Source organism: Larus michahellis, chromosome 15 (genome assembly GCF_964199755.1).
Source record: "Larus michahellis chromosome 15, bLarMic1.1, whole genome shotgun sequence".
NCBI classification, from domain to species: Eukaryota; Metazoa; Chordata; class Aves; order Charadriiformes; family Laridae; genus Larus; species Larus michahellis.
The window spans coordinates 6,249,507-6,272,730 of record NC_133910.1 but is presented as its reverse complement, the minus strand read 5'-3'; the positions used below and the strand labels follow the sequence as shown (position 1 = coordinate 6,272,730).

General features: G+C 46.2%; 1 protein-coding gene across 2 annotated transcripts in view; it reads left to right on the top strand.

The window, feature by feature from the left end:
- The window catches only part of BRINP1 (BMP/retinoic acid inducible neural specific 1), a 90,225-nt gene that overhangs the window by 4,724 nt on the left and 62,277 nt on the right, over positions 1-23,224 (top strand). Inside the window, exon 2 of one of the 2 annotated variants that reach the window (XM_074608363.1) lies at positions 21,411-21,455. The exons of the other annotated variant lie outside the window; for it this stretch is intronic. The gene's annotated coding sequence lies outside the window, so the exon portion shown is untranslated. The remainder of the gene's footprint in view (positions 1-21,410; positions 21,456-23,224) is intronic. 2 annotated transcript variants of the gene reach the window in all.

Sequence of the window (23,224 nt, the reverse complement as noted above, 5' to 3'; positions counted from 1 at the left end):
GATTCCCTCTGTGGTGGGTTTGGGAGTGTAATACAACATGTCTCAGCCTTTGCAGCCCCCCGCTCAGCGAGCTGTTTTCTCGCAGCCTTGAGGCAGGACCTGCAAGCAGCGTCAGGGGAGAGAAAGACGCTTATTTATTTTTGCTGTTTGTTCTTCTGAAGTCATGTGCTCTACATCCATTTTATTGTTGCCTACAAGGCGCAGCTGACAGAGCTCAGCTATGCACAAGGCTGTTGCTGTGCCTGCTGACAGGCCCGTTCGGAGCACGGTGCCGGGTGCGAGCGGTACCCACGGCAGCACCAGTGCCCCTGCGCCTCCCGTGATGGCATCTCCCTAGGCCTTGACATAGCGTTCCCTAATGCTTGAACTCTCCTCCACACGATTCCCTGCTCCTATTTCAGAAAAAAAGCCAAAACAACTAGTTGCACTGCTGATGGATCGCCTCGTACGCTGGCAATCAAAATAACAGTAAGTCAGAGCAGCAGCAACTGATCGGAGCAAACAATCTGAAACAGCTTCAAATGGTGGCCTCCAGAGGAGGACGGAGTGAATAGCCTTTGCCAGACATATACTGTTGTTGTTCACTGTTTATACTGGTGATAGAAATGCTGGGCAGCGGTGGAAACTCAGGTGCCAGGAGCACCAGTACAGCTTTCAAGCCCTAGAAGGAATTCTCTCCGTGTGTTAGCGTCGGGCACTGTTCATCGGAGGGTTGCCATCACAGTGACATCTCTCCTCCCACAGGTTCACAAATTACGACAAAGTCAGCTCTGGGCTGACACATACCAAGCAATGACACAAAAGCTTGCAAACCAAGCTATGAGAGGTTCTCGAGCATAAGAGAAGCTCCAGAAAAAAAAACAATTTTCTCTGGGGCTTTTTGTTGGAAATCAGAATATAGGAGCAGAGGGAGCTCTCCCACTCCCATCCATTCTCCTGTAGTGCCCCATTTCCAGCAGAGTAGCTCTGGTTCTTGCAGTTTCTTCATGCGTGGCACCTGTCTCATGGCTGTCCTGATAGAAAGCACATTCTTTCACCTGGTGTTTATAGAAGATAAAGCCTGGAGCCTTAGGATAGGTCTTCTTACAGCTTGGATTTTTATATCTATGCATACTACAGCCCAACTACGTTGCACAGCGCGTACCTGTGAAAAGCTTGGAACATCTTGCTGTAAATCATCACAGCCTGTCGAAGTCAGGGGAGTAAACTGGCTTCACGGTGAGTGAGGATCTCTTTCTTAGGGTTTGATTTAGAGCGTGATTTAGAGCCTGGCCCTGCGCTCTGGACTCTGCTGTGTCCATCACGATTTTGGATGCAGTTTCAGCCAGAAGTCCTGAGTCGGCACAACCGATCCCATTTAGCCATCTCTTTACCCTGCTGGAGCTGCGTATGAGGTTGTCAGACACATTGCTAACACCGGAGACCTTTGCGGTAATTTATCCTTGCAAGTCGTGGATGCCGACTTGCTAAGCAGGGTGGAAGACGGGGAGGGCGAGCTTTAAAACCATTGCCTTGTGCAGGCACTGCGTTCCAGGTGTGGCTGCCGGGACCAGAAGAATAAATAAAAGAAGTTTGTTCAATAGTTCAGAGCAATAATTAGAAAAGCACGAAGAAGCTAAGACTACCCAATGAAGGATGGAGGGAAAGGAACTGTGACCCTAGGGAGGAGGCTGGCGATTCAGGGCAGGCGGGAGAACCGGGATGAGCAAGTGCAAATCTTTTGCTGGACTTCTGGGATCGGTGGAATAACCAGCAGTGAGGCAGGCTATGAGTGAGTGCCGGAGCAGCCAGGCTGCTTTCAGCATGTGACTGCTCTTCAAGCAGGTACAGATGGCGAGCGGGTAAGCGAAGCCCTCAGACATATGCTGGGGTACATATGTGGCTACGGGTCCCTCCTGGCTCAGGCCACCTCCTTGCCTAGAATAGGAGGATGCCAGAGTTATTCCAGGCGTTTCTTGCACCGCTCTGTGCTGGGGGAGGTTTGCAGGCAAAAATCAAAGGTGGGTTTTGAGGGCGCCGGGAGAGCTTTAGGAGGTGCAAGGTGAGACTGAAGAACGCTTGAGAGATACCAAGAAAGTCAAAGGAAAGGACTAGCAAAGGCAGCGTAATGTTCGTGCTAAAATGGTGAACAGAGATTAAAAAGCAGCAACGAGGATACATGTAACGTAGCCTTAAGACCAGCAGCTATTTCTAGAATTGCTTGTGTCACGTCGTCCAAATTCAGAGTTGTTTCTGCAAAACAACTCCAGGCTTCGCTGTTTTATGCCTGGGAATGCTGATAATGTGTTTATCTGCCATTTCCACTCTCCGAAAAAAAAGAACTGTGAAGTATTTGAAAATGATGGTGGGTTGCTGTACCATATTTTAGGCCAGTGAATAGATAAATCTAATCAACCAGCGAAAAACCACCAGTTAGGATTCTCCCAAAATATTTATATGGTGACCGCTTAAAGTAACCTAATAGCGGTAATTTAAGTTCTCATCAGTATTTTGATATTCTTTTTTGTGCATTTAGAGATACACATGTATCAATCTTCTTATTTGCTTCTTGGGGGAGAAGAGTTAATGATAAATACAGTGATTAGAACTGGATGCGTTGCTGGGCGTATTTGCTGATGACATGGAGGAAGGAGTGATATGGTTTGGTGATGGAGCCGGATCGGGCCTTGTTAAGACTGGGAAAAAACTGAAAAGTGGCCTAACCAAAACAGTAGGACACTGGAAGGATCAGAAAGGCATGGATGCGCGCTATCAGTACTGGGATAAGCTTTCGGCTGTTCGGGGACATGCAAAGTCAGCAGTTGCCTCAGGGCTGTCATGTGCAGTGTCACCGGGACGCCTAGGTCTGGTGGGTATGGCTATTGCTTTATTGAGTCCCTTTGTGCTTTTGGTTTTCATAATATTCTGCAGTAATGGAATTAGTTATGAGTTGTGTGCAAAAGTTTGGGATTTGGCTGCGATTTTTGGGGGCATTTTTTTAGATCCGCTACCACATAATTTCCTTGCGTGTCCCCGACTTTCCAGAGGATGAGGAGGAGTGCATGAGCATTTCTCGTGGCCCATCTCTGCCCTGTTTGCGACTGGACAGACTTCAGTCCGTACCCCTGGTCTAAACGGCACGCAGGCCCCGCTTCTGCAGGAGATGTCAGCGAGTGCTCAGACATTGCTCAAAGAATTATCAAATACGGGCTTGCTCTCAAAGGTGGGCCCAAGTGTCGCTGAGCCAGTGCAGTCATGACTGCAACGGGCCCGATCCTGCAATCCCAATCACACTGACACATTTTTAATTACAGTCCCGTGGACATAATGAAACCTATTTCCAGGATCAAAGCCTAAGCAGCGGCAAATCCATACCCATGCCGAGTGCCGAGTGAATCATGTTTATGATCCGCCGGAGTTCAGCTGCTTAGTTCCAAAATGCTGGTCAGGAAGGCAGAAGAAATATTCCCCGGGATATTATAAAGCCTAACATATCATCAGAGGGAGAATCAATGGAGATTGATGGCAAATTAGATGGATACTTGAGACATTAAAAGGAAGGATGGAAAATAGAAGTGATATTATAATTGAACCGTATTAATATATTTTAAATTGCTTTACAAATATTAACAAGTTAAATACGGAAAGCTCAGAAATAATAGTTTATTTAGTCTGGGAAAGCTAGGAGTAAGAAGGGACGTTTGGGTTCCAGTACAAAAGTAGCTGAAGGTTAGAATGAAAAGTGATCAGAAACATTTTAATGCTTTGATGATACAAGAACAAGGGGGCACATCAAAATTAAAGGGCACAACTTTTAAAGCAAATTAAAAGGAAATAGTCCTTTCTTCAGTGCATGGTGAAGCTACCCAATTCCCTGCTGTAGGATGTCGCGGAGATGAAAGTCTGGATGGATTTGAAGTGTAAAAGGCTACGTAACTTTGGAGCAATTAACAGCATTTGCAGCCCTGCAATCTAGGACAATGGTAATCAGATCTCGTGCTTCAAAGCAAAAGCTGACCATCTTCTGGGGTCAGGAAGGACATTTTCCGTCTGCATCGAAAGAACATAATATGGTCGGCCAGGTAATATGACTGGATATGGTCGATCCCGCTAGAAGCTAAGTCAGCAAGAGATTAGCAAATTGCTTCTGTGGGTGCTGGATTAAGGTATTATAAAAAGGTTTTCATCAATGCCAGACAGAATATCAATCCAACAATCTCTTCTTCTGTGTCAACTCTCACAAAAGTAATTTCACTGATTACAGTAGATATTGAAGTAGGACATAAAATGGGTGGTTATAAGCAGCAGCAATGACCCTGAGCTGCACATTTCGGTTTCCTCTATCACCGCCGTTATCTGCAGGATGGAGCAGAGCTCAGCTCAGCCCGGAGCCTCCCGGGGCTGGGTACTCCACAGACACAAGCTCCCTGCCCTCCAGGGCCCGCAGTCTAGGCAGAGGAGGGGGAAAAGACACGGCGAATGCCGTCACCTCTGCTCTGTACCAGAGCGAGCGCAGCACGAGGCTTGAGGATCAATCCAAATCCTATTAGAGGCAGTGGAAGCATTTCAGTTTGCAGGAATGGGAGCTCGGGGTTGGCCTTGACAGGTTTTGAAAATAGTCAGTGGCAAGGCAAGGGAACGTTTCAGAAAACAGGGCCCTAAATATCGCGGTGGGATATGCTGAACAGTTGGGAAATCAGCCTCCCAGGTGTTTGTAAAATGTCACCTTAAAGAATTTGCCCAAGCTTACGCAGGAAGGCTGCAGCAGAGATGAACGCCTGGGTGCACCTAGAGATTTAACTGAACTAGCCTGGCAGGAGTGGCAGCGCGGAGAGAGGTCACTTAAGGAGCCCATTAGCGTCCATGTCCCATCTCCTCTCCCCACGTGTTCTCTCCAGTGCCACAGCACCAGAGGGTCCCAAGGCTCCCCCCCAGATGGAGGTCCAGCCTGTCTGCTGCGCGCTGGGCACAATCCTGCATCATGCCCGCGTTCTTCCACCATCACTGGCACCACGTTGGTGGGAGGAAAGAGGAACCTGCCTTTCTCCACACTCTTCCTCTCATAGCAGCCATTTTTTTTTCCTGTTGCCATAGACAGATGTTTGGGTGAAGAGAGAACAGGCTGTTGTCTACAGAGAGGGGTGTTCAGCTTCAGCAGGTGACACTTTCTGAGGGCCACTTGTCCAGGGGCTAAAAGCATCACCAGGTGAGCAGAGAGGACACTTCCCTTCCACCATCAGCTGCACCAGGGCCGAGGCAGATAATAAAACTGCGTTTCCTTGAGAAAGGTGGGAAGGATGAAAAGCTGATGGCTGTGAGGAAAGAAGGGAGTGTAATGATAGGACACGGGGTAACGGCCTCAAATTGACAGAGGGTAGATTTAGATTGGATATCAGGAAAAACTTCTTTACTGTGAGGGCGGTGAGCCCCTGTCCCAGGTTGCCCAGAGAAGCTGTGGCTGCCCCATCCCTGGAGGGGTTCAAGGCCAGGTTGGACGGGGCTTGGAGCAACCTGGGCTGGTGGGAGGTGTCCCTGCCCAGGGCAGGGGGGTTGGAACTGGATGGGCTTTATGGTCCCTTCCAACCCAAACCATTCTGTGATTCTGTGAATATGCTCTAGATGGAATAAAGTGCTGAGACAGATGGGGGACTGGGGAGGGGGGGAGAGCTGGCAGGTAGGAACACAAAGTCCACGGGCAAGGCAAGTGCGAATGCTGAGACAAACTGCCACATCGGGGCGAAGGGTTCCTTCGTTTCCTGGATTGCAAACAAGGGAGAGACGTGACGGGCAGGTGCAAATTTGCAGATGAGGTGGGGTGTGGGTGTGATGATTACTGTGCCTACGGGCTTGGCTGGAAAGGGGAGGGACGGACAAGGGAGCTTTGGTTCTGCAAAATGCATGAGAAAGATGCATGCAAAAAGAAAAATAGCTATGAGGTAGGATTACAGTTTACCTATGTTACTGGAAGATTGATTTCTGGTGAAAGGGAGCGGAGAAGAGATGGGAATAAAATTTTATAGACGGCAAGAATGGGGATCAGAGCCTTAAAATGGCAGTGGTGAGTTAGTATTCTTGAAGGATCGGTTCAAATGTGACTGCAGAGACCAGTGCTAGTTCCTGATTTCTAACCATCTGCATTAAAAAAAAAAAGAGAGAAGCGAGAGAAAGAGACCTGCAGACTGGCCTCAGTGAAATTCTGCTGGGTTTTCCCCAGGGAATCAGAATTGTCCCTGCATTTCAAGTACCTGGAAGCCTTAAAACACTGACAAGGCTGAAAGGTGAGGCGAGGGTCGAAAGGGAGAACGGCTGGCAGGAATAAGCAAATTGTAGACTAGGCTGGATAATTCAGGGATGTGTAATAAAACTGCGTGGTGACAGATAGTGAATAAAAGACTATAGGTACATTATGGTTTGCGGAGCACAGGACAGATGTGTCTCTAAGGAGACTGTGATAAGGAGTGGAAGGCAGCAGCGGACCGGGAGCAGCGGCTGTTTTGGGATGCAAGAGCGCTGTGTGAATAAAGCAGCACCGTAGCAAGATAGTTCAATCCCGACGCTGTCACCGACGTGTTATATATGACCTTGGGCAGGTCACTTAGGCTGATATCTTTCAGAAGAGCTTTTTAAATGCATGTGTTTCCATGCATAGAAGCTGAATTTCTTACAGGCAGCGCTGCGGCTCTGAGCCCTCCAGCTCACACGCTGGATGTGAACCACTCGGGGAACTCGGCTCCAAGTTTGGCTTGAGGAAAAAAATCAGCTCTTTTTTTTTTTTTTTTTTTTTTTTTTTTTTTTTTTTTTTAAGAATTCAGCAACCCATGTCCTCAGGAAACGTAGCCCCTCCAAAACTGATATTCAGCAGCACTGAGTCTTTACATTTCCAGTGTTGGGCAAAAGCAGCACTGGTTTGCATCTAACTCCCCTCCACCCCAGCAAAATGGCTCGGCGTTTAGGAGTCTGGCCTGAATTAATTTCTCTTCTCGTTGCCTAAGACCACTAATGAAGTTGGCCTTTTACTGGAATATACAAGGGAAGAATATGCTAATTGCATCTCTTTCCCTCCCTTGCATAGAGAGATGGGGCTTTTACTTACACAGCACACACACATATATACATACATACACACACATATATACACACATACAAACACACACACACACACACACACGTGCATCGTGCTTTAAGGAGCCTGAATCGCGACTTGCTGTTTTGGTGCAGCAAATTAGTCTTTTTACCAACTTCAGCATTTGCAGTAAATTAATGATAAAGCTGCTTACATTAAAAAGAAGAGCAAAAGAGGCTGATAAGTCCGTCCCGGCAGTGGATTCTCCTGCAGTGCTTCTCATTACTCTGCTTTTTTTCAAGTTGCAAGACAGAAATTTTGTCCATGGCATTTTATTTTTTTTCCTCACTGCTGCTCCTCCAAGGGAGCTCTTCTGCAGAGCCTCGAGACCAGTGCAGTCCAGTCCCCAAACCCTTCGTGTCCCAGATAACGGGGACACTCCTTTGATCCTTTGATTTGAAGGACATTGAGATGTTGGAGCGTGTCCAGAGAAGGGCTACAAAGCTGGTGAGGGGTCTGGAGGACAAACCTTATGAGGAACGACTGAGGGAGCTGGGGTTGTTTAGCCTGGAGAAGAGGAGGCTGAGGGGAGACCTTATCACCCTCTACAGCTACCTGAAAGGAGGTTGTAGAGAGATGGGGGCTGACCTCTTCTCCCTGGTGACAAGTGATAGGACGAGAGGAAACGGGTTCAAGTTATGTCAGGGGAGGTTTAGATTGGATATTAGGAAACATTTTTTCACTGAAAGTGTTATTAAACATTGGAATAGGCTGCCCAGGGAGGTGGTGGATTCACCATCCCTGGAGGTGTTTAAAAAGAAGGTAGATGTGGTGCTTAGGGACATGGTTTAGAAGTGGTTTTTGTCAGGGTAAGTTAATGGTTGGACTTGATGATCTTAAAGGTCCCTTCCAACCTCAGCAATTCTATGATTCCATGATGCTGGGGGGCATGACCCTCCCTCAGGTGCCATCATAGACCTGGACAGAAGGGCTGGGGACAGACAGACACCCTGCTGCCCTTGCACAGCGTTACTGCTTGTCTGCAGTCCTCCATAAATAAGATTTGGAGCCGGGGAAAATCAACAGGAGAGCTGGGATACGCTCTGGGTTTTATTTTTATGTGCGATTTTAAAATTCTAGGCGCTTGAAAGGATATGAGGGCTGATTTCCAGCTCAATATTGCAGTATTTTTGCAGTAAAATGCTCAGGATGAGTTTTGTGTGCACACGTAGGGTTTGATCATGCAGTGGTTTCTGGGACAGAGCTGGAGGACTGTGGAAGATGACAAGAAGCCGTTGGAGGGTTTGTGCCTGCTCATGTTGCCCACGACTGATGTTACTAAAGCAAAACATACCCAGAACTGGGTTTCTTCTTAGTGGAAGCAAACTAATACAAATGCAGTTTCTATAGCTAAGGAACCCAGGAGCCAAGTTCTTTGACAATGTGGAAGCACCCAGAGATATTTAGACGCTTAACTCCTATATATGTGCCTAATTTTCCTGGAATCCGCTGGATGCGGGAAGCTAAGCAGGTGATGCTTCCCTAAATACCGCTGGGACTGAGACTGCCAGCGGGTGGCTGCGAGCAGGGCCCTGTGCTCCCCAGATCAGACAGAGGAACGGCTGCCAGACGGTGCCCGAGGAGCAGGATCCCCGCTACACGCCGTTCCCATCCCCGCGTGTCTCTGTCTCGTTCAGAGCCCACCACGGTGGTTTGAATCGGGGATGGCTGATCGCAGGGAGCTGTGCTTTTCTTATTTTTTTTTATTTTTTATTATTATTTTTTTTTGCTTAACGTCAGACGCGCTTGGACATCATACGTTGCAATTTTCTGTAGGGACCTCATGGCTATTTGGCTACAGGTTAGAGATGGTGGTGCTTTAAAAGAAAAAAAAAAGGAGAACCACATGAAACGAAAAGAAAGAACTCAGAGAAACAGAGGGCAAAAAGAGATGCTGTGACTGCCTTAAAAAAAACCCAGCAGTAGGTGGCAATTTCTAATGGAAAAAGTTAAATCCAGTCTCTCTCAGATTATTTCCTGGGAACTTTTTTTCTCATTTTTGATACAAGGATTTGCTCATTTATTTTTCTGTAAATCTAATTATTTTACTTCCAAGTTCTCTGTTGAATGCAGGTTTAGACTAGAAGAGAGCAAAGGACTCTGAAAGTCATCAGCTTACGAAACTCAGAGAAACTCAGCCTTGCTGAGATCCCTCATGTTGTTATGAAGATCTGACAGACAGTTATTGTAATTCCTCGTAGGGATAAGGGAATAATGATTTTTCTTTTCTTTCTTTTTTTTTTTTTTTGTCTGTTTGCTTCTGAAACAAAAAATGAAGGGGGAAAAATTAATTTCAGCAATTCAGACATAATGGGGGGGAAGAATGAAAAGACGTTTTTTATACATAGGACTAGAAGGAAAGGAAAATAAAAAATCACTTAAAAACTTTAAATTTTGCAGAAATGCATAGCTTTTTTTCATACCTGTATTATTTCACTTTTGTTTGTTTTTTTTTCATTTCCCGCTAGATCCACTTTGTAAACATTTCAATACGAAGCATTTAAGTTAAGAAATAATGCAGTCATGTACTTTGATTCTTTTAAATTTTTCTCATCACATTTTTTGACAGTAACGATCTAATGGATTCAAGCTGAATTAATAAACATTGTCAGTCAATCCCCAAGCACTTTTTTGTGCCTAATTTTAGTATGTGTTAAAAATGTCTCGCATCTTTAGTGCCTATGACTGCAGTTTCCTTTAATGCTACACAGGGATAAAGACAATTCGTACCTCAAATAACAGATACTCAAAGGGTACAGAGCAGTGGGAGATAAAAGGAGAAAATAAAAAGATTTCTCTGAAGTCACACAGTAAATCAGTAGCAGAAGCACATGGGAAGCGTGTGGTCTTGACTTCCATTCCCCTGCCCCCTCACTAGGCTCTGGATTAATTACAAATCTCTTTCTCACCCATTGGATTTTTCTCATACTACTTCTACTGCTGCACTTTCTCATTCACACCTTCAATTCTTTGTTACTCTTCCTTTAATTCAACTTCCCTTACTCTCCATTTTTGCACGCTTTCCTCTTTTCTCCTCCTCTGCTCCTCCTGTAGAAGATTGCTAACGAGGTGGCAAGTATTAAAAACGCGTCCTGGCTGTGCCCGCTGCCACCGGTAAAGAAAAGGAGCAAGGTGGGTGAAGGGGAAGGGTGGCAAAAAGGGAGGGAAGGGAGTGATCGGAACTGATTCCAGACGCCGGGTGAAGGTGTGCAGGAAGGCAGAGGAGCCAGCTCCACGCTCAGAAACCCTCAGTGCAACGGGAGCAGGGTCCAAACTGAACGTCTAAGGAGGAGGGCATGAGGGTATCTGAAGGGTGGGACCTGTATCCTCCGGGATGCAGGGGACGAAAGGAGATCCAAGACTTTCACGACTGGGAGATGTGTGGGTAAAGAGGAACCAGCAGATTTCTCCTCTTTGCTGTGACAGGACCTCAAACTTGGGCATCTCACACTTGATTCATCCGGATGAGTTTGTACCCAGGGACTTCTAACGCTCCAGTAAAATCAGATGTGAATATGCATATTCAATCAGACAGGGGTTACGGGTGCTCTCTGCACACCGGGCATTGCGTGCTGGCAGGGATTAGACCGCCATCTGCTAGGTACAATGCACATCACAGGGTTGGTACCTGAATCCGGGATGCTGCCGGAACTCCCACCGACTTCCTCAAGTCCTGCAGAATAACATTTTTGTCACTGGAGCCTCTGCTGTGTGGTTAATGGACAAATCTGGACAGAGCGTATGGATTTAGAGAGAAGAGGCGTTTAAGGGTCAGATAGGAGAAGCGGCTGAAGAATCCATACTTTGGGCTGCTAGCTGTATCTCCCCAAGGAATACAGGCCAAGCACACAACAGCCGGTGGGGGGAAACCGTGCTGATGCCGTGGGAGCAGAGGTGTTGTCTAGCCTGCAATCCAGGCAGGAGGAGGGAGAAGAGGGACATGTAAATTAGCAGGAAGCTTCCTTGAGCTGCTTTGGTCCAAGAATATTATACCAAGAATAAAATGTCCAAGAATAGCTGCCTGTCATTGTAAACAGTCACGTTAGACATGATAGATAACTTCGGGCTATGTCTTCATGAGCACAGTAGACTCTTAATACCCTTCTTTCTTTGGAAACTCCTTCCAAACACCTTTGATTTCAGAGGGATAAGCCAGCTAGCTGTATTCCTGTTCTGCATTTGATCTACCACTCAGAGAAAATTATTTAGCTAGCTAGCTATTCATTATCTAATTCCATGGCTGCAGTTGAGGAAAGTCTGTTTATTCCTTTTCCCCAACAGCATCTCTTTCTCCAGCAGCTCCGACTAGCTGCTAGGTGCCCTGGGGAATGTCAAAGCAGTATTAATTAATCATGACCAGTGATGGAGGTGTTTTTCAGATTTGGATTTGGCCAGCTGATTGCACGGGATCTTTCTGGGAGTCAGGCTGTTGAAGAAACAAATGTGACGCCTGCTCCGGATTGCTTTCAGACAGAGCCACTTTGGGAGGCTGCAGAGGCATGTGGGATCTATCGTGCAGTGGGGACAATCCAGCAGGAGTCAGCTGCGTGCATGCTGGTGGAGGGGACTGCCGCTCCCTTCGGAGGGACACTGTGCCAATGAAACTAAAAACTACGTTTCAGCCTGTCCTGTCCTGTTCCCAGCCTGCAAAGGCGTAAATCTTTCAGCATCCACAAGAAAGTCTTCTGGGCGTTCATTCTGAATGTCCCCTTTGGAGCAGGAGGAGTTGTGATGGCATCTGGCACATGCCAAACTGGAAGTCGCCCCTTCAGCATGCCCACGAGTGATGGCAACGCCGGCCAACTGCACAGGTTGTGCTGAAGCAGCAGTGTTTGTTTTACAAATAGCTCTGAATTCTTCCAGACCCTCTTCCCTCCCTTTGTAGAGCCTAGTAGAGCGTGTGCTAGTCTTCCTGGTCAGTGCTTTCCTCCCGGCAATGGAGAAAGGTCAAGTGTCCACGCCAGTTCTTTTTGATCTGTCAGGAGCCTTCAAATCCTCTGGCAATGAAGGGCTAATGATTTGCAGCGTCTGGCATGGATGGGCAATCTCTCCCTGCAGGAGCATTCCTCCTTTCCAAAGAGACTCCACAGTATGGCTCGGAGTAACGAAGCGTTCTCCTCACGGACTCTTCCAGGGGGTAATTCAGTGCTCAGTTTTACCATTGCTGACAGAGGGATGGGGCTCCAATATTACGGATGTGCTGACGACAAGGGGAGAAGATCAACTTTCCAGTAAATAATCCAGAGTTTTCAAAATGTATCATCCTCGGGCATCTTTTCCTGCCTTCAACTTGTTCCGTTGTTGCCTAACACAGGAACAAATTGAGGCTCTTTGCTCCCTGCCCACCCCAGAGACGGGGCCGCGCGTACAGAAACGTCGGCGGGGATGGAGCCGTTTGTGGGGCGGGGAGGTGGAAACGTCAGCCTTTTAATGGAGGTCTCAGACTAGAGCCGTCCTCGCTATTAGCAAAGAGCTGTAATCCGTAGTGACAGGCCAGCTGGAGCAACAGCGGATCACCAGGCGGATCTGCATGCAGAGGTGCGCTTGGAGCAGCTGCGTGGGGGAATGCAGATTTCAACCTGCAGCGCCGGGCGGTAGAGACACGTCCCTGTAAGAGGAAAAGCAGACGGAAAAGTCCCATCCCGTGTCCCCCCCCCCTTATTTTAAATAAACCTCCAAAGATTGGGGATGCTTCTCCTTTTTATTCCCATTGCACAAAACATCGTGCTCCCCCCTGCGAAGACTCAGCCCTCTCTCCGAGGGATGCTGGCGGCCTTGCAATGGGACGGAGCAGCCCTTGCCACCTCTTTACGCCTTTTTTTTGGCCCGATGGAAGGGAGGAGAAGGGAAAGGAGGGTGGTCATGCATGGCCATGCTCTGCCTCCTGCTCCCTCCACCGTCACGCCGAAATGGGCATTTCATGGGAAATGGGCTCTCCGTCCTCTCGCCGCGCAGACCCCGCCACCGACACCCGCTGCCCTCCGTCTCTTATCGAACTGCAGCGAACGCACGGGAGCCATTGGGGACATTTTCATCCATGAAATGAAGAATCAATAGAGTTGCCTCATTACAAGCTCTGCTCCGCGCTGCCGGTCTCTCCTTCCCTCTTGCCACTTGCCTTGCCCTTTCTTTCAACCTACTTTTACCACCACCTACACAGACTTCACGGCGCAAATTCACGGGTAGCAGTTCCCCTCCGCTCTGCACGGAGGAGCGAAAATATGGTTTAAAAGAAGTTAAAAAAAAAAAAAATAATAATTCAGGTAGACTTCCAAGAAGGAGGTGGAATATATCTTTTAAAAGTACATAAGTGGTTTGGAAGTCAAAGGCCCCAGGAGGTCAATGGTATTCAGACTTTTAAATCCCTGATGCTCATGAAAACATTCCACATAAATTTCACCCTGGAAAATCTGCATTTTCTTTTTTTCTCTCTCTTTTTTTTTCCATTTTTTTTTTTTTAAACAAGCAGAGAAGTTGGTTTTCTGATGTGCAGAGCGGAGTGGAGCTGCGCTACGCAGTCACTGAGCTGCCAGAGCTGCTTGGAAAATGGACGTGCTATTTCCTTGGGAAATTCTCGCCTTTTGATTTGTGATTGTTTTTTTTTAAGCTCCAGTTCGAATGAGAACCACGCTCCCACAAAGCTCTTATGGCCTAAAAATTCAAAAGCAATAACAATTTGAGACCACCAATATCTTCTGTTTCTGTGGTGCTGAGGCACTCAAATGCTATGGGAAATATTTAGCATCGTATGATGATAATACATATAATAAATAAAACACCATCAAATATTTTATGCAATATATAGTATATTTTAAACTTATATCAATACAATACAGAATATGTAAAAATGTCAAAACAAATTAATTGAAACAACATTAAAATAATGTGTTTATCTCCTCAAAATGAAACATTTCAGCATAACTGAAATGAAGAGAGAAAATCAAACTGATTTGTTTTGACACTTTAAACATAAAAAAGTTTGTCAGAATTGACATGTTCTCATGCAACGTTTCGATTTCAAGAGAACTGCGTTTTCCTGCGAAAAACTGTTCTGTCAAAATTTTTTGACCAGCTCTACTTACAGTCTATCTAAACAGACAAGCATCACAGCCAAGACTCGCAAACGCTCCAGGTGGTCAGGAGATGGATTTAGCACAGAGCAGAACAGTCTCAAAGAAGGAAATAAATAAAACTCACAGCTAGAGGTGGCCTTAAACTTGGGTACCAACCTGCTTTAATGTTCAAGATGCTCAGAGCCGAGTGGCTTTGGACGCTAATCCCAGCAAGGACTAGATTCCTTCATATTTTTGGAAATCTGTGTGGCTGATGGAAGAGGCTATTTGTGATGGTCAGATGCCAGTGCAGACTCATAATATCCTCTGGGATTTTTCAGTTCTTGGCATTGGTTGGGGTCTAGCTAGTAACAGCCCTCTGTGTTTGACAGATTAATACTTGTAAGTAGGAGATGGCTTTATTTTCCACACATCCTTCTGTCTCGGTGGAAATCCCAGGCTTAGGGCTTAGGGAATAGGCTGAAATGCAGCGCTGCAGGTTGGTTGGCTCTGAGATTCAAGGCTGGTGAGAACAGCTTTGGCTAGGAGTGCGCCCACCTTCACGATACACAGATTTTAAATTTTCTCATTATATAAATGCAGTTTCAGGTTAATTTGAGCTTCTAATTTAATATGCTGTTCCGAGTTAAGAGTTAATATGATATTTGATTATCTTTTTGCAATGAGATCCAACCCAAGGCTCATTGACTTCAATAGACCTTCCAGCAGAACCTGCGACTGCAGAGCCTGCGTAGATGCATGCTTAGAGCGGGAGACCTCCACTCAAGATTTCTGGCTTCTCTTTCACAATCTGCTGATAAAATGGTGTTATTTGGGGCTATTACACATTCTGTCTCGCATTTCTAGCCTGAACTTAAGCGCCTGTGCATTAGCGTGTATATAATTTCCCCTGTATGGGGAGTCAGGGTGGTAAAAGGAGCTGAACCTGGGCGTTTTCAGCCTCAGACCAGCGTCCTATGCACTAAAGGAATCCTCCCTAAACACTTAACATCGGCACGCGATTCGTGTAACACGTCTCTCAGCCACTGGGCATCATCTCTCAGGCAGTCGCAGGGGTATCAAGCCCATGTCGGTGACCAGTTACCCCCACCCTGGTTCTAATTGCAGCTCTGCTCCTCCGCAGAAGGCTGAGCCGTGGTGTCCTTGGGAGGTCCCACCACCTCCGGAGGGGCCTGGCAGGACTGTTGCTCTAAGGCAGTGGCTGCAAGGAGCCAGTGTGGCTGCACGCAGGGGGAGATTTTTACGGCCACAGCAAATTCTTCATCCGTTCAGCGTGATAAGAGAGGCGGATCCGCCCTGGGTCAGAATTGGCAGCCGCTGACAACTCGGGGTCCCTTTTCCCTCCCCTCTTCAGCTGCCCCTGGCTCCCTTGGCTTCATCCAGCCCGAATGGTGGCGGAACCTGGTGCCCATAAGAAGCGCTGAGTTAAATGGTGCTTTTTATCCTGGCAGGCAGGGCTGTCATTATCCAAGCAGCAGGAGCTGTACCAGGAGAAGCAACGGCCTGTGGATTTTAACCCCTTCTGCTCCTCCGGTAAGGGCTGAGGAACACAAAAGACCCAGGTCAAAAGCTGAGCTCCTTTCCAAGGGACAAGAAAAACAGGAAAATAAATCATTTGCAAGGATCATCAGGTAACCTCAGCTTCCTAGCATACCAAAATAAGCAGTGTTAACTTGCATTTCCCAAACCCCGTGGAGCGGGATCGCTCCGTGTGACTGTGGTGGTAAAGTCCCTGCCCAGGAATGAACTTCCGAACAACAAAAAAAATATCGCAAAGAATGCCAGGTGTGGGATAACAGTTGACCTTTTGGATTGAAAGTTACATTATTGCTCTTCGGGGCAGTTTTGGCATTGATTTTTTTTTTTCCTTCAAGCTTGTTGCTTCCAGGTCCAAATTGTTGCAATGGAATACGTTAGAAAGGCCAGATTGGCACCCAGAATGGAACCGGCAGGAAAGCAAAAACCAGGGTTTCTTGACTCTCACACAGGCCTCTCTGAACTTGATTTTCAGGTTACTGTCTTTCTCAAATTCCCAGTAAAAAATTGCAGGGAATAGTATTATTTTTGTTCAGTCTCTTGCGCATGGTTTGCAGGTGTTTGTTGTTCCAAAAGGCAAGAAAAGTATTAAATGAATTTGGACATTTTCTTTTGTGCATAAATTACAAAATTTATTTTGGCTCAGTCAAAACATGCTGTTTAAGAAAACACTTCATTTTGATTTTTAATGTATATTACTCAACATGTAATGAAAAACAAAACACAATCTTGAACCGATCCTTTCCAAACAGAACACTCGACACATTCTGTTCCAAAGAAAAGCTGACTTTATCAAAATGCCTTTTTTTTTTTTTCCCCTTAAATCAACAAATTTCTACAAAGCGTTTTGCCTCTGATGAATTGGCATTTTTCTGACATAAAATGAGCAATCCAAAAAAATTCTAAGCAGCTCTGTGGCAAGTCTTAGCTAATTCTGGAATAGTAGCATGAAGGTGCGTAGGAAGGGTACGGCAAGGAGATGTAGCACTGAGCTGAGACTTAAGAGATTTGGGTTGAATTCCTGAAGCAGTTATGAAATGATCTGGGACAAGCCATTAATCAACCCCGTGTCTCAGTTCCCATTCTGCAGAATAGGAGAAACAGCATTTCCCGATCTCCTAAAGCTACTGCAAGGATAAAAACCTATTAACACTTATGAGATTACTGGACTTTGATATGAGGTGTATAAATACTGAGAAGACAGAGCTGCATTTTTGTGTAACTTAGAATGAAATTATGGGGAAGTGGACTAGCTTGGACAATAATTTAATAATACCAGGAATAATGTCAAGTTCAGGGCGGTGTTTAATAGAAATCACTGCTCACCACCCACCATATTTTTTTTTAATAAGCAACTCAGAAAAGTGCAATTTATCATTATTATTATCATCTATATTCATTCTATCTCTGCCACTTCACAAATGAGAGGAGTTCCTCACAAACATCTACAAAGCTAGCTCATTATCCAGCCTCCCTATTTATAACTCTCATTTATGACAATAGCTATCAAAATCTTGCCAACAGTAGGGCTGCTGGTGTGCTGACACCACTGCTCCGCAGCCCGCTGAGCGGTATTATCTCACTGTTCCCTTGCGTTCCCCCATCTGTCCCTGGCCATCTGGTGTCCTTGGTCTTCTAATTAGATTGTAAGCTTTTTGGGGCATGGACCGCCTTTCTGGTTTCTGTCCGTACAGCACCTAGCACGACACCGTTCCGGTCTCAGATTCTGCAGGACTGTCCTCAAAATGTGATACTTCACCACGTATCTATGTGAATCTGCAGAAGGTCCTTTTAATTCGGTTCTCAATCTATTGAGCGCGGTTAGATGGATCCCCTTTCTAAGTAGAGCCCTGAACCAAGTGTCTGTGGATGCTGGATTTCAGAGTGGTGGCTTTGGCACCTTGGCTAGTAGGTTTATGATGGGGGCTAATGGAGTTTAATTCTGTCCAGCGCCACCTGATGTTGTGACTCGATGGAGGTAGCACGCCTGCCACAGTTCTTCGGTTTCAAGCCGCCTCTCATCCTTATCATAATAACACCAGGAGTTTATAATTAGCTGAAGCGCGGGGACAAACGAGCTGAAAACAGGTACCTCGTTGTTAGCAGTGTGCTTCTCGCCTCGCTATAGGCAGGGAGTAATTAGAGTTGCTGCACAAGACCTGCTCCCTTTAGGCTGCTGGTTGAACTGCATTAATAACGAAGGATTTGTAGGGTGGTTTTGGTTCACCGAATATTCTGACAAGTTGTAAGCAAAGTGTTGACAAACCCAAAAGGAAAAAAAAACCTTTTCTCCTCTAAGTCATTTGGGGTCAAAAGAAATATTTTTATCACTGTTCTCTTTTAAGAGGCTGGGAAGACAAATCAAAAGGAGGAAAAGAAAAAGCTCTCGTAGTTTCAAATGGAGATTTGGAAATATTTCCCCTTGGTGCTCTCACAACCAAAACACTGACATCTCCCAATCATTATTTTTTTCAGCATGAACAATTTGGCAAAAGAATTTGTGGACTGTGCTGGTATTCTTGGAGAGGTATTTCTCACCCTCCCTCCTTGCCTTTCCTCTCCCAAAAATGCTTCAGCTGATGAATATCCCTCAGGTCTAACCACTCGTGCATATTTTAAACTGAAATGGTTAACGAATAAGTGCAAATTTAGACACTGATCAGTGCAGAATTACAAAAGTTTGGTGAGGAGTTCGCCCATCCCTGTCTGAAATGGAGAAATCCCGCTTGCATAAAGAAATAGCTTTGCAATCAGTTGGGATTTTAGGATGTTGCATGCCACGGTCATCCAGATAGTCAGAGCCACTGCTGAACTGCAGCTCCATCCCTGAGTCTAGTCAGACAACAGCCTCTGCAGTTTGAGCTATAAAGACATCTAGGGTAGAAATGGCCAAATTCTGGTTTCCCAGGGGTCGGCTTTATTCACAGAAGTTCATATGACTTAAGAAACCCGGACAAATTGGATTCCCCGTCCCCTTCCAGCCACGTTCCCTGTTTTCCCCTGGCCCTGACACACAGAAGACGTCCTCGGCTCGGCTGGAGTGGCGGCCAGCGTTTCCAAAGGACAGCTAAAGCTGCTTCAGGGCGGTAACCGCCTTCCAGCGCTTTCATGGGCCAGCTCTGAATTAGGTGCAGGACGTAAACGTTATTGCTCCAGTTGCACCCGGAGACTTAACACGAGTTAAATCCTAACGGCGCAGGGCAGTAGTTACCTGTGCACAGGAATGGGAGCGCGCAGCTCGCTCAAAGCGGGGATAGTTGAGTACAACCTAGCAGAGTGTCTCCCATACTTAAAATTAAGGATACACTTAAGCTGTTTGCTGAAATGAGGTCAGACGTTCGTCGCTTTACAGGGTCGAGCTCTAAACTAACATAAGCTGTTTCATCTCTCCCTTGACACTTCAGACTTTTACTAATTTATCAGCATCCTAAAGCAGCGTGTGAAGTTGCTGCAGAAGAGAAGTGTTTCAGATACAAATAGCAATTGTTAGCCTCTTCCCTCTGGTAAATGGCAGCAGGCAGAAACCTCTCTCCACCTGCCAAGAACCAAATGTGGGACACAAGAAAGAATTATTGGTGCATGAAGCTTAAAGAGATAGGGGACTTATTTCTTTGCTGCAAATAATGTGTTCAGTAATTTCTCTTTCCTGAGTCTGCATTTCTGATGGAAATAGTTTACAACAATGAGCGTGAGAAAACAGAAGGGATGTGTGCGAGATCAATTTGAATCTAATAGAAGGGATAAATGAAAGGTACAGCGGTTAGAAGAGAGGTAGAAAAATCCCGGGAGGCAGAGGAGTAGTGGAATGTTTACAGCAAGCAACGGAGAGGCAGAGCTCCCACATTCTGCTTTCCCGTTTATAGCAGGGATCCAGGGCTACTCGGCCGCCCTCGTACGAAACAGGCCTCGCAATATAATTTTGTGCAAAATCTGTCACTCTGAGCTATCCCACTGTATAAAAATTACCTTTTAAGTGGCTAAGTAGACACCCAGCTTTATTCCTTTCTTCTTATTTCAAGAAACAATGGGAGTAACAGCACTTACCTGCCTTACTAGAGTGCTGAGAGCTTTAATTAATGTCTCTAATTCAATTTGAACTCCTTGGATAAAAGGCGCTGCCTTGTGACAGCAGAGGTATTGCCTAAAATAGAATATAATTAACACACAGATATCAATCACGATGAAATTAAGTGTACATTCAAATACAACTTGCACTTTACAGAAAGCACTTGCCTATTTTTCCTCCAAGAATCCTGAAGACTCGTAAGACAAGGAACATTTAATGTTCCAGGCTGAATTCAGATTAGAATAAGGCCGTCTTAAACCACCTAACAGACTAGAAGGGCTTGTGACAGAAATCTCCATTTGCACTGATGGATGTGCCTTCGTGATGGACAATGCTGGAAGCTGACCGTAACGTGTCTCAAAATCGGTATATCTAACGTTTTCCTTCTCCCAGTACTTATTTACTGTGACCTCCAGCCTACGTCGTGGCTCACCCACCGATTACGTTTATTAACAGATGTGACAATTGCACGATCACGTTTGCTGACGTGAATCAGAAGGACCCAGAGAACTGCAGTGCTCTGTAGCGCTCCTGAGTGGAAATGGGCTTTGTAGCTTGGATTTTTTTAATGGCTGCGTTACAAAGCTCGCCGACACCTTGAGGTGGTTGCCATTCGTTGCTTATAGGATAGGGACACCTATTGAGCCATGTGGGCAGCAGGACTGTGTTTTCCCAGGTGCTATAACCAGAAAATGGCCTCTCCAACAAGTTCACGGTCCAAGTAGTCAAACAGATAAGTCAAATAAACAGTATAGTGTCTCCGTGCTGATAACTGGAAAGTGAGGCAAAAAAGCATGTAAGGGCACCGCCCAAGATCATAGAGGAAATCTGGGGCAGAATTGAGCAGAATGCTGGATTCCTGGATCAAAACCCATTGCCCCAAGCCTCCCCTTTAGTGCGGAGGTTTCTTCTGTGCCAGATTTAGCTTTTAGTTGGTCTTGGGTCTCCTATCCAAGGGCTATATTCTTGGAGATATTGCCTCCCTGCCCCTTCTTCCCCCATCCCTTTAGCAAAATCCCCAGAACATATCTTACATCAGTGAAGCCCCGTAAAGACACCTAACAAATTAATTTCAGATTCAGACTTGTTAGGAGTTAGATTGAATGCACCTCACAATATTGCCTTAGACACAAAATAATCCCACTTTAGTAAGCTTTATAGCTTCCATGGGGACCAGCCCCGTGGTGCGTATTAATCTTTAATGCGAAACAACATCTCTACAGCAGCTACAGGGGGGAAAAAGATACTACTAAAAAATTAAAGTTGATGGTGTGATAGTTGTCTAGACCCAATTGCGCTCTACCATCCTGCGTTGCCTCGGGCACCATTCCCTGCTCTCAGCACTGATCCAGCCAGCTTCGAGTGGAGATGTGTCCATTCCTTCTAGTCATCTCCAGGCATCTTCTCCCCGTGTCTTAACCCTTGGTTAAGAGCCATCACAACTCTAACCATCCTGACTCTACCTCTGAGCTAAAAGCAAAGGAAGGGAGGATGAGGAGGTGCGTGGGGGGAATTATTGAATATCTCCTCTCTTTTATAAGCTGATATTTCCCCGATGTACGAGGCTCGCGTGTGCGAGGACACACTGGGATTTCTCTGAAACCCATTTCATTTGGCTCTTCTCATGTTTCAGTTCGCACTGTGCTGGGAACGGGAGGCGAGCCGTCGCTCCGCTTTGGTATGTAAAAGTTCCCGTCCTCTCTTTGCAATAGAAATTCAATAGAAAGTGCAATGTTTAAAGGGAAACTGATCCAGGCTGGCTGATGAAGGAATTAGTTATGGATGAGTTTAATGAACAGACAACCAAGCGAGCTTGAACAATGTGTACAGAACGACCGATTGTTATCAGCAGCAAATCTGCATGCCCGTCTGATGGCAAATACGCTGAGTTTGCAGCTGCTTGCTGTGCTGGGACACCGCAGGGCTGCAAAGAGCAGGAACGCGGAGAAGCAGCCTGGATGGAGGAGCAGGAGAGAAACAAGCCCCTGCACTGGAGTCTGGAAACGTTGAGGGAGGGACATAGCTGGGAGCATTTCCCAGTATTCAGCTCAGGTTCATGACCACCATGAGTGGAAGCAGAGATGTGCTGTAGCCCACTTGGAATATGCTCTGTTCCTCTCAGTGTGGGACTAGGAACTCCCCAAACCCCAGTTTTTTAAGGTAAAGTAGAACCAGTCCTTTCTGAGAGGCGAGGGACTAAAGCACCGAGAACTGCCACGTTGATGGGTGAAGTAGGAGTCAGTGGTGAAGGCTAATATTAAATACAAGCCTCCAGGAACAACCTCCTCAGTCAGCAGCTGCAGGTACCATTATGTTTAATAACAGTAATATTCTATCTTCAATGGCAAAGAAGTTTATATGTGCCCAACAGAAAAGGCGAACATTGGTTGACTTTCCCATGCTTATTTTTTTTTTTATTTTTTTTTCCCCTTTCATTTCTTGGTGTAATGCAACAGCTGACTGTCATTTTTAACCAGACTTACACAACTCGGTTTTGTCAAGTGCTGCGGAGCTGACTGCCGCTCCACGAACACATGCTGCGCACACGTGCGGACGCCCACGCGCTGCGCCGCGCACACGCACCCGGCACTTGCGCGCTCCCCGTCGCACTCCCCCCTTCGACCCACCCGCGCAGGAGACACCCGCGCTCCCTGCCATGGGCTGCAGCCCGGCCGTGCTCCCCGTGAGAGCTCCTGGAGCCGAGGAGACCACGCGGAGCGCCAATGCTGGCGCCCTCTGGTCTCTGCTACGCTGCTCGCACCAGCCAAGGTCTCACGTTCACACGCAGCGCTGCGACCGTGCGCGGCACCTCCGGCACACCTTGGTTTGGCCTCTCCTATACTGTTAGTGGGACCTTGTCTCTCTGGGAATTACAGACTTTTAAAGTGCTCGTGGTGGACTCAGACCCAAAAGCAGAAGGGGTTTTGGAGATGTACAAAGAAGCCTGACACTAAATCTCACTTTGCTGAGCTCTGCATAGCCTAATTTCTCTTCCTTTAAAGATTCGCTACAGTTTCTCTGCACTATATTCTGCAACTATATATATTATATATGTATTTTTCTACATATATTTTTATATATATTTTATATATATTTATATATATTTGATATATATATTTTGTATATATGATATACATTATATGTATAATATATATACTATATATATATATTTGCACTATATTCTGCAAAAATAATATATATTCTATATATATACACACACCCTATATTCTGCAAAAATAGGTGGGTATCACCTGTCCTGAGGACAACTTTTTGGCCAGGCTTGTGCTCCCAGAGTGGGGAGGGGGAAGATGCATCCTCAAGATCGCTCTGCCGGCCCAGGCATGCCCGCCGTGTTGGCACGTCTTCCCCAAAACTCAGCAAGGCAGCCAGATGGACAGGAGGTGGGCAGGAGGAGGAACGCATCCCGCCTATGGAGAGGACTTTTTC